We start from the raw sequence: 11,638 nt of genomic DNA, 5'->3' as shown, positions 1-11,638 counted from the left end.
GCACAAGAACACCTCCCCTCAGGAGGCTATTCTTCCCTTGTACTGTTCATCCTCAGCCCGAGAGGCAATCCACCACCACCACACTGGAGTAGGGTATTACACCACAACGGTGGCCTGAACCAGTATAAACTTTGTGTCCCTTGTGTTGTGAGTTCGTCAAGCTAACCTTAGAGATCGCGGCGAGGCTGAGGGCGTGATTGAAGGAAATATGCCCTAGAGGCAATAATAAAGTTATTATTTATTTCCTTATATCATGATAAATGTTTATTATTCATGCTAGAATTGTATTAACCGGAAACTTGATACATGTGTGAATACATAGACAAACAGAGTGTCACTAGTATGCCTCTACTTGACTAGCTCGTTGATCAAAGATGGTTATGTTTCCTAGCCATAGACATGAGTTGTCATTTGATTAACGGGATCACATCATTAGGAGAATGATGTGATTGACTTGACCCATTCCGTTAGCTTAGCACTCGATCGTTTAGTATGTTGCTATTGCTTTCTTCATGACTTATACATGTTCCTATGACTATGAGATTATGCAACTCCCGTTTACCGGAGGAACACTTTGTGTGCTACCAAACGTCACAACGTAACTGGGTGATTATAAAGGTGCTCTACAGGTGTCTCCAAAGGTACTTGTTGGGTTGGCGTGTTTCGAGATTAGGATTTGTCACTCCGATTGTCGGAGAGGTATCTCTGGGCCCACTTGGTAATGCACATCACTATAAGCCTTGCAAGCATTGCAACTAATGAGCTAGTTGTGGGATGATGTATTACGGAACGAGTAAAGAGACTTGCCGGTAACGAGATTGAACTAGGTATTGAGATACCGACGATCGAATCTCGGGCAAGTAACATACCGATGACAGAGGGAACAACGTATGTTGTTATGCGGTTTGACCGATAAAGATCTTCGTAGAATATGTGGGAGCCAATATGGGCATCCAGGTCCCGCTATTGGTTATTGACCGGAGAGGTGTCTCGGTCATGTCTACATAGTTCTCGAACCCGTAGGGTCCGCACGCTTAACGTTACGATGACGGTTATATTATGAGTTTATGTGTTTTGATGTACCGAAGGAGTTCGGAGTCCCGGATGAGATCAGGGACTTGACGAGGAGTCTCGAAATGGTCGAGACGTAAAAATTGATATATTGGACGACTATATTTGGACATCGGAAAGGTTCCGAGTGATTCGGGTATTTTTCGGAGTACCGGAGAGTTACGGGAATTCGTATTGGGCCTTAATGGGCCATACGGGAAAGGAGAGAAAGGCCCCAAAGGGTGGCCGCACCCCTCCCCATGGACTAGTCCGAATTGGACTAGGGAGGGGGGCGCCCCCTTCCTTCCTTCTCCTTCTCCCTTCCCTTCTCCTATTCCAACAAGGAAAGGAGGAGTCCTACTCCCGGTGGGAGTAGGACTCCCCCCTTGGCGCGCCCTCCTCCTTGGCCGGCGGCCTCCCCCTTGCTCCTTTATATACGGGGGCAGGGGGCACCCCATAGACACACAATTGATCTATTGATCTCTTAGCCGTGTGCGATGCCCCCCTCCACCATATTACACCTCGATAATATCGTAGCGGTGCTTAGGCGTAGCCCTGCGTCGGTAGAACATCATCATTGTCACCACGCCGTCGTGCTGACGAAACTCTCCCTCAACACTCGGCTGGATCGGAGTTCGAGGGACGTCATCGAGCTGAACGTGTGCTGAACTCGGAGGTGCCGTGCGTTCGGTACTTGATCGGTCGGATCGTGAAGACGTACGACTACATCAACCGCGTTGTGTTAACGCTTCCGCTTTCGGTCTATGAGGGTACGTGGACAACACTCTCCCCTCTCGTTGCTATGCATCACCATGATCTTGCGTGTGCGTAGGAAAATTTTGAAATTACTACGTTCCCCAACAGTGATTAGGTAGGGGGAGATCTTCCCGCGCACCCTAGTGTTCAAACCTTAAGGGTTTTGCCGGAACCCGAAATCTGACATCGACCCCTCGACCCCTTGCCCCTAGACCACTCAACCCACGGCGACCCTCGACCCCTCGGTGACCCTCTACCCCTGACCCCTCGGCGACACCCGACCCATGACCCCTCGGCGACCCTCGACCCCTGACCCCTCAGCAATCCTCGACCCTCGACCCCTCGCGGTCCTGTCTAACACCTTCAGTGTGTGCATGGTGCAGCTGTTGTCGTAGCTTAAGATGCAGACGTGCCCGAGCTGAAGGTCATCAGCGCGGGCAAACTGCTTCCATCCGTTCTTCTCGCACGGATGGAAGCAGTTCACCCACTCTCATGACCTTCAGCTCGGGGACGTCCTCGTCTTAAGCTACGACACCAGTCGGTCAACACTCAGACCAGAAGATCCTCGACCATCGACCCCTAGACCCTCGACCCCTCGCCCCTCGACCCGTCGGCGATGAGGATTAAAAGCCAAGTTTTGAAACTTCAAACCACCAAAATGACAAAAAATCATGGCGTAGAAAGAGAAACGAAAGACCAAATAGTACATAGTGAGAGGTTGTGCAACTAGGATGATTTGTACTAGCTTTTTTAATGAATTGGAGACGATGATGGCGAAGAAGTCGAAAGACACCAATGGCTTCCGATTTCTTCACCATCATCCTCTCAAATTCGTTAAAAAGCTGTTACAGAATATCATCCTAGTTGCATAACCTCTCACTTCGTATTTTTTTCGTCTTTGGTTTCTCTTTCTATGCTTTGATTTTTTTGTCATGAGTCAGTTTGGGTGTTTCAAGTTTCAACACTTGGCTTTTAATCCTCGGCGATCATCGACCCCTCGGCAATCCTCGACCCCATGACAACTCGACCCTCGACCACTCGACCCCTCCGCGACCCTCTACCCCTGACCCCTCGACCCCTCGATGACCCTCGACCCCTGACCCCTCGGCGACCCTCGACCCCTAACCCTTCGGCGATCCTCGACCCTCGACCCTCGAACCCTCGGCGGTCCTATCGAACACCTTCACTGTGAGCATGGTACGGCTGTTGTCGTAGCTTAAGATGCAGACATGCTTGAGCTGAAGGTCATCAGCGCGGGCGAATTGCTTCCATCCGTTCTTCGCGCATGGATGGAAGCCGTTCACCAACTCTCATGACCTTCAGCTCGGGGACGTCCTCGTCTTAAGCTACGACACCAGTCGGTCAGAACTCGGACCGGAAGATCCTCGACCATCGACCCCTAGACCCTCGACCCCTCGCCCCTCGATCCTCGACCATCGACCCCTCGACCCCTCGGCGACCCTCGACCCCTCGGCGATGAGGATTAAAAGCCAAGTTTTGAAACTTCAAACAATCAAACTGACAAAAAATCAGGGCGTAGAAAGAGAAACGAAAGACGAAATAGTACATAGTGAGAGGTTGTGCGACTAGGATGATTTTTCTGTACCAGCTTTTTTAATGAATTGGAGACGATGATGGCGAAGAAGTCGAAAGACACCAATGGCTTTCGAGTTCTTCACCATCATCCTCTCAAATTCGTTAAAAAGATGTTACAGAATATCATCCTAGTTGCACAACCTCTCACTACATATTGTGTCGTCTTTGGTTTCTCTTTCTACGCTTTGATTTTTTGTCATGAGTCAGTTTGGGTGTTTCAAGTTTCACCACTTGGCTTTTAATCCTCGGCGATCATCGACCCCTCGACCACTCGGCAACCCTCGACCCCTCGCCCCTCGACCACTCGACCCCTCGACGACACTCGACCCATGACCCCTCGGCGACCCTCGACCCCTCAGCAATCCTCGACCCTCGACCCCTTAGCGATCTTGTCGAACACCTTCAGTGTGAGCATGGTGCGGCTGTTGTCGTAGCTTAAGATGCAGACGTGCCCGAGCTGAAGGTCATCAGCGCGGGCGAACTGCTTCCATTCGTTCTTCGTGCACGGATGGAAGCAGTTCACCCACTCTCATGACCTTCAGCTGGGGGACGTCCTCGTCTTAAGCTACGACACCAGTCGGTCAGCACTCGGACCAGAAGATCCTCGACCATCGACCCCTAGACACTCGACCCGTCGCCCCTCGACCCCTCGGCGATGTGGATTAAAAGCCAAGTTTTGAAACTTGAAACAACCAAACTGACAAAAAATCAGGGCGTAGAAAGAAAAACGGAAGATAAACTGTCGAGACAGTGGTTCTCCCGGCAGATAGAGCCGCCACGAGGACGGCTGCCGAGGATTACTTGTCCCGACAAATAAACTTCTCCCGGCAGTTTTTCTGCCCTGGCCATGCATTTGCCAGCAGTCAATTTTCTCCCGGCAAATTGGTCAGGACAAGTGAAACTGCAATTACCAGCAGTTCAACTACCTACACAAGCACATTTACCCGACAAATATTACGCCAGCAAGTTGATTTGGCTAGGAAAGTTTCTAGGCTTTCGTATTATGTAATATCCATCCGCTATATATGTCTAGGCAACCAGGACATATCACACAATTTATACATGCAATTCAGTCAAAGTAACATACAGGCTTCATCGAAATCTTAAACTTCATTCGATAAACAAAACAACCATATATAAGGAGGCTGTACATATATGTTTGCCACAACCAAAATAATGTAGTGCCACAATAGCATATGTACATATGTTTCTAGATGTGTGCCACACAAACAAAATGAGCTTAACAAGCACCAAAATGAGCAAAGCAAATCTCTAGGTTCAACAAACAAGACATATGACATTATCACTCCATCTTAATTGTAGGTCTTCCAAATTCCCAGCAGCTTGAAGATCTTACAAACCTTAGTGAACTTGTGTACCTTTAGGAAACCTACAACAAATCGGAAGATGTTACATACAACATTTGCATTCAACATTTGCATTCAGCACTTAAGTTACAACGATCACATGCAACAGCTGCATATGTTCTGAATATAGAGCAACCAGAAAATCTCTACTATAGTAGAGAACAAGTCCATTTTTTATTATCTTAATAAGTAACAAGCTTATCTACTCATCAAAATGTAGTGTGCAAAGTCTGTACAAATATTAACAGGAAGATGTTACAACAATAATATGCAACAGCCGCATGGCCGCATACAACAGCTGAATATGTCCTTAAACATAGAGCAACTAGTAACATCTCTAGAGTAATCTCTACTCTAGTAGAGAACATGTCCATTTTTATCATACTGACAGTAGCAAGTTTATCTTACTTCTCATCCAAATATAGTGTGCAAAGTCTCTACAAATATTAACAGTAAATACGTGTACCTATCTTGTACAGCAGAAAGTGGTATAAGCATGTTACATGCACAAAGTTACTGTACTAGCCAGCGAAAAAAGGAGACTAATTTGAATCCTTGTCAGCTTGAGGATTTTCACTGCAAGATGGCAGGAATTTCGAGAAGACAGTTTGACAGGCTTGCAAATATCTTAAGAAAATAATAATATAAAACTTTGTAATATGACGAAGGTGTTACCATCCAAAAAACTTGAATGCAAGTAAGTTATCATCAAATGACACTCCTAATAAGGCAGAGACACTAAAGATGTCCACAATCAGTTTTAATTTAAGAAACTGAATCATATTAACAAATCTAAGATTTCAAAAGTGCAGCAGCAGGGTGGTAGTTATATATTAAGTTTCAGGCCAACAATAACAATGAATAAGCATGTGGTTCCAAGCTCTGATTCCTTGCCAGAAGTAATCCATAAACATCATATGGGAAACTTCTTTGTTACTCAAGCAAACTTCTTTCTCACGATATACATTGGAGTCTGCAACATGCAGAGACAGATAATGCCTGCCAGACATGAATCTCAAAAGAACATCTTCCAAGAAGGAACTTACATTACCTTGTCGTAGTTATTCATAAATGATATTGCTGTAAGGTTGGTGTTATTATCACCAAAGCATTATAATCCACCTCCATCTGCAAAAATAAAACATTGACAAGTGCTTGAATTATATTCCTTGGTAGAATATATCAATAAGTACATATTGTTACATGCTTGTGTAGCTATGACTACTTTTTAAGTGGTTGTTGTAGCGTCCTCTTTTATCAGGTTTAGTAGAAGTTCATCTAGAGTATAATAGAAGAAATGCATAGCTTTAATTCAGAACCATTGAGTAATATATACTAACAATATAAGGTGTAGTACTCGAAGCAGGATACACAATGTCAATATATGTATTAACAGTGAGAGGCTTTTGAGAAGTGCCTAGATTTAGTTATGTTTAAATTTTAGGGACAAGATTGCTTCTAACAATTTCTAGGCAGAACCACCATAAGCCCTAGAGCTCCAGCCCTTTCCCAAAGCTTCTATCACTCCATATTCTATCCTTCAGCGAAGAAATGGGAGTGCTAAGCAGCAATGATGGAAAAAAAATCGGAATTAGTGCTGATTTCTAACACTACCTGCATGTAACAAGTACTGCTACACTACCCAGGTGCCCAAATTCAGAGCAACAAAGGTCAATGGGGAAAACCAAGAGCATGCACTTTACCGACACAGTAAGGAGTTTTAACCCACATTGGAACAAATATAACTGAAATCCTAATAGAGGCAAAAAAAAAATCATACACCCGAAGAATTAACAAGAAAATGCCAGCGCGATTTATCATCAATTCATCAAACCGATAGAAAAATTAAGGCATGGAAGATTCTAAACTGTTCGTATTTGGGCGGTGATCTTGCTCGCAATATTTATGTTTGACAGATGGATCAGAAATGAAAGCGAACGTCAGTAACATGCCCATCTTTTTTTAACAAAACATGGCCTACATTCTAAGAATCTTCCATATGACCTAGTATACCTGAGCCTTTTCTTGTTTTGTTTTCTAAACTGACCCTTAGACCTGAAATAGGACTATATACTTTTGCTATTATAGCTGATAGGGACAAACTAACTATATGGCTTCACAACTTGGAGCAACAAACCTTCAAAAATGTACGCAGAACTGAACGGTCCGCCTTCCGCGGTTTCGCCCGCTGCTCCGGATCGTTCGGCTCGCCCCCTGCGGCCTCGCCAGACACTGGGCATCTACAAGAGTCAAGAGACCAAGCCACCTGCCACCAAGGTAATTTCCCTTTCTGAAATCTGAATCCTGTTCACCTCATCTCCACTACTATTAAACAAATGAACAAGAACTTTCTTAGGTGCACCTCACAAAACGTACACGGATGCAGTATCACCGTGTGATTAGGTCCACTAAACTTAATCTAACGGCTAGCCTTAATCTAATCTATCCTCCCGTGTGTACGTAATAATTTAGATTGTCTGACCATACTCCACAGCCCCGCAGAGGAAACTTCACGCCGGGCTTCCGCAAATGCATCGCCCGTAATAGCACGAGAAAAGGAATCGTGAAAATTACTCACCCTCATATAGTCACGCAATGCATCCCTGTAATCACGCACCCTAAGATAAGCACCATCCCCACCCTCGCTCCCCGCCCGCCGCCGCGCCCACCAGGGTGCAGAAGCCGCCGCACCCCCGACCTCGTGTCGTGCCGCGCGCAGCATGCCGCGCATCGCGGCGCCGCCGCGCCCCGGCCCGCCGCCGCCCCTGTCTCGCCCCCCGCGCGCCTGCGCTCCCGCTGAGGCCCCCTCCCGCCATGTCACGCTACCCGGGCCTGCCACGCCCCGCCCCGGCGCCTCTTCTCCCTGCCGTGCTCCCTCAACAGCGAGATCTCTAGCACCATGCGTACGTGAGGAGGCTTTGGAGAGAATTCCTTCATCTGAATCCTCCATGTAAAAGGTAGACACGTTGTTTGATGGTCGTGTGTAAGCTCTGGATGGACCAATTTAATCTTTCTTTGATTTGATAAAGCGAACATATAAATGTATGTAGATCCGTGAAAGATCATGCTTGACGATGTGTTTCTGCCTTTAATAGATTGCCACATGCAAATAGTTGATTCCTGTAGATGGATTCAACTGTGAAACTAACTGGACGGAGAGAATGACTCCGTTTTCCAAAAAAATAAATGACTTCCATTTGGCACTGTGTTAAAGTCCAATTATGCTAGCCATGAGGATGGGGGAGACTGAGATGGCTGAACACCTGAGCCCAGGTTACTTTGCAGGTCAATGCTCCACTATTCTATGCATGCGACGGATTTCAATAATACTGAGGTTTGATGTACATGTTCATGACCCTTGCTTCTTTATTTAGGTTTCGGTCGAGTCAATATTGGTTGATTTTGCTTCTTTATTTCAGTGAAATTATTTCCATTTGCAATTGAAGATGCCAGTGTGACTTTTCTGCCCTTTACCTACATAGCTTATGTCATCTTTGAACCCATTTTCCTATTCAATTGCCAAATTACGTGCAGTCGTTGAAAAAATTGCAGCATGCTCAAGGTTTCATGGTGAAGCAAATGTGAATTACTGGTTCTCCTATCATTTCCTTTTTGTTGGAAACGGTGAGGATGATAGTTCCTAATTTGAGCTGATGCATCTTACAATCCCAAAAGAGCTCTTTTTGTGGAAGTCATGAACCTTGCATCTTAAACCAGTTTGATTGTTTATTTTGTTAAAAATCTGGAGCTTTATTGTCTCATTGACTCATTTGAAACAGTGACGCGCCGCTCCTCTCCCACCGGGAACCCCGACGCCGGCAGCACCTCCAAAATCTATATGCTGATTTCTCAATTGATTCCATTAATATTGGTTGGAGGATGGAGGTGGCTTTCTTTTTGTTGATTGAAGAACTGGTGGATTCTCCTGACGCTTGTGCGTGCTAATTATGCCAATTCTTGGTATGTGACCTACACACGTATGCTTAGGTGCTCTCCTAATTTTCTCTCATTCTTATACAGATTTTTTTATTGATTTGCCACTAATATGTACTGGAGGCCGAATATTGGTCTCATGCATGCTTATACACAATTATTATTGATTAAACACTATTTTGTATTGCAAGTTTGCAACCTCGTGATATAACACTATTATGCACTGTAACACTATTCACCCACGAAGATTGTGCTTGATGATTTATTTATTGATTTGCCACTAATATGTACTGGAGGCCGAATATTGGTCTCATGCATGCTTATACATAATTATTATTGATTTACCACTATTTTGTATTGCAAGTTTGCAACCTCATGATATAACACTATTATTCACTGTAACACTATTCACCCACGAAGATTGTGCTTGATGATTTTATTGTAAAGTTGTCAATTAACTCTACTCTATGCAGCTCATTGGCTTGGTCAGAAACCGGAGTCATGGAGGCTTACTTGTCACACTATCATAAGAAACAAGGAAAATTCCGGCAAGGCATGATTTCACTAACATTTGGTACCATTAATAGTTGTATTATAAGTATGTTTCAGGAAAAAAAGTCAGGTTGTTTTTCAATGTGGAAGAAATAATTGTACAATTAACCGGCACATTTGATGTACTACCAGAATATGATCCAATTGTACACACATGTCCTGCCTTGTTGCCATGGGCACCAGTTCCTGACAGTTTCCAAGTTTTCTTTGTGTCTTCACTTGCATTGCTAGACTTATTTGCTCAAAAGATGAACACATCAAAGAACATGTATACTACTGATACCAGTATCCTTACTGATGGATAATCTCTTCATCACATTCCTATTATTACCCTGTATGATTGGACTTTATAGTATAATTATTTGTGTGTAAGTTTGTATATTTAAGACCGTTCCTGGGCATCCATGGTAAATTGTAAATTCTTCTGAACTGTTGGCATAGAATAAATCCAAGCAAAACAGTCACCATCATTTGTAATTATTTGGATAAAAAGACACAACTTTTCTTCTTTAATGTTTGTAAATATCTGAAACAAAATTAATACTAGAGTATAAAGCAAGACATGCGTTGCACGTGCAAGCTTACTAGTATAGTCATATGATAGTTAGTAGTGATGTTTTTTTAGAAAAATAGTAGTGTTGGTTTTCACTAGCTGAAGAATCCAATTCCAAGGAATAATCTACTTGAAGAAAATAATGTTGTTTATGCCATTGGGCATCAGCCTACATGATATTTCTGTACCTGTAACCTGTTCATGCTCAATCAACCAGCTTAAAAACTAAAATCGAAATGAATCATGTTCTGTTTTGATCAATCTGCCGTTTTGCATTTTGGAACCGGCAGGTTGATTCTGGCTGTCCAGCCCATGCCTCGCCGGCAAGGCGCTAGAAGCCATCCATCTATCCAGGCATCTACAAGAGACCAAGCCACCAATGTATCTCCTCTAGTTTTTAACAAATCTCAAGCTTTTTTGTTAATTGCCGCTGATAGAAGCCATTCATCTATATTCCTTAATAAAATATGTGAAGAAGCACCTAAGGAACAAAAGATTTAGTTGGTGCGTTGGACCGTGAGTATCCTTGTTAACTCCGAAAAGACATACAGGGAAACAAACAGGTGATAGCATCTTGATCCATACATACAGGTGATGAGCTCGATGATGATAGATGCGTTGTGGTGCTCACTGGTAGCGAGTGTAGAGGAAGTGGTGGTGCAGCGCTTGGTTGAACAATTAGTGGTTGAGCTCGACTGGGCAGGCCCGGAGCAGCTCTACCAGCACCGCGCCATCCGTCCTCCACAGCAGCAGGTGCTGCACGGCTGCACCCCGAGATGGTGCAGGCCCGACGAAGAAGAGGAACGCTCGACTCGATGTCGATGCAGCTCGCGGTTGACCCTTCTTGAACTGGATGCCACGAAGAAGAGGACATGTTCCGAAGGCAGTGGCGTTGGGAGTGAGGGGGAGGGAGTCCTTGGAGAGGCCGTCGGGGACGAACTCCTCAGGAGACAGGCGACTACCCTCTCAGCTGATTTGGACGAGGCGGACGGGATGACGATGGGAAAAGCGGTGATGGGGAGGTGAACAACCGGGGCGGCGTTGATGAGGCCCGGAGCGGCCAGATCCGGCAGCATCGACCACCAGTGCGGCCAGACCGCCAGATCCGGCAATGACCAGGTCGGGCCGCTTCCATGGAAATGGCAGCTGAGCGGAGGAAGAGAGGTAGGGCGGCGGCGCACAGGGAAGGGGAGAACGGGCCGGCCAGAAGTAGTGTTAGGAAGGGACGGCGGTGGAGTGGGGGGCGGGGGTGGCGGCGGCGGTGGGTCTGTGATTTGGGGAAGTAGGGTTTGGAATGGACGGGAGTGGGCGGGTCGATTCGGAGGGATTTGGAGAAGAGAGGTTGGGCTAGGCCGCGAAACCTTTTTGGATGTCTTCCGTGCTAGGCCCGATACTATTTCAGGTTGGCGCCAAATAAGAGGGCCCGGCAGAAAACGGGCCGTGGTTGTGTTGTCCCGGCAGAATATGCGCCTGGAATACCGGCAGTGTCAATGCCCCTGTGGCTCAAGTTTTACCGGCAGTTTGCGTGCCGTCAAGTATATATACCGGCAGAAACAAATGTCCCGGCAAATAGTTTGCCTTTATTCAGCAATTTCTCCAGCAGTTAACTGCCCCCAATTAAGTGTTGTGGTGTAGTGCAACCAAACTGACAAAAATCAGGGCGTAGAAAGAGAAACGAAAGACGAAATAGTACATAGTGAGAGGTTGTGCAACTAGGATGATTTTTCTGTATCAGCTTTTTTAATGAATTGGAGACGATGATGGCGAAGAAGTCGAAAGACACCAATGGCTTCCGAGTTCTTCACCGTCATCCTCTCAAATTCGTTAAATA

At 45.5% G+C, this 11,638-nt stretch overlaps 1 long non-coding RNA gene across 2 annotated transcripts; it reads right to left on the bottom strand.

The window, feature by feature from the left end:
• Window positions 1-4,507: 4,507 nt before the first annotated feature.
• LOC109776137 (uncharacterized) lies at window positions 4,508-11,107 on the bottom strand. 2 transcript variants are annotated; one of them, XR_012190240.1, is made up of 4 exons: window positions 10,397-11,107; window positions 6,907-7,094; window positions 5,821-5,897; window positions 4,508-4,792 (listed from the first exon to the last, which is right to left on the bottom strand). It is a non-coding gene; the product is annotated as an uncharacterized lncRNA (long non-coding RNA). The 2 variants fall into 2 exon arrangements; XR_002235994.4 differs by having other exon boundaries at window positions 6,907-7,035; window positions 10,397-11,105.
• Window positions 11,108-11,638: the final 531 nt, after the last annotated feature.

This window comes from Aegilops tauschii, chromosome 7, assembly GCF_002575655.3.
Source record: "Aegilops tauschii subsp. strangulata cultivar AL8/78 chromosome 7, Aet v6.0, whole genome shotgun sequence".
NCBI lineage: Eukaryota > Viridiplantae > Streptophyta > Magnoliopsida > Poales > Poaceae > Aegilops > Aegilops tauschii.
The sequence above is the reverse complement of the archived record's forward strand: the minus strand, read 5'-3'. Positions and strand labels throughout refer to the sequence as shown.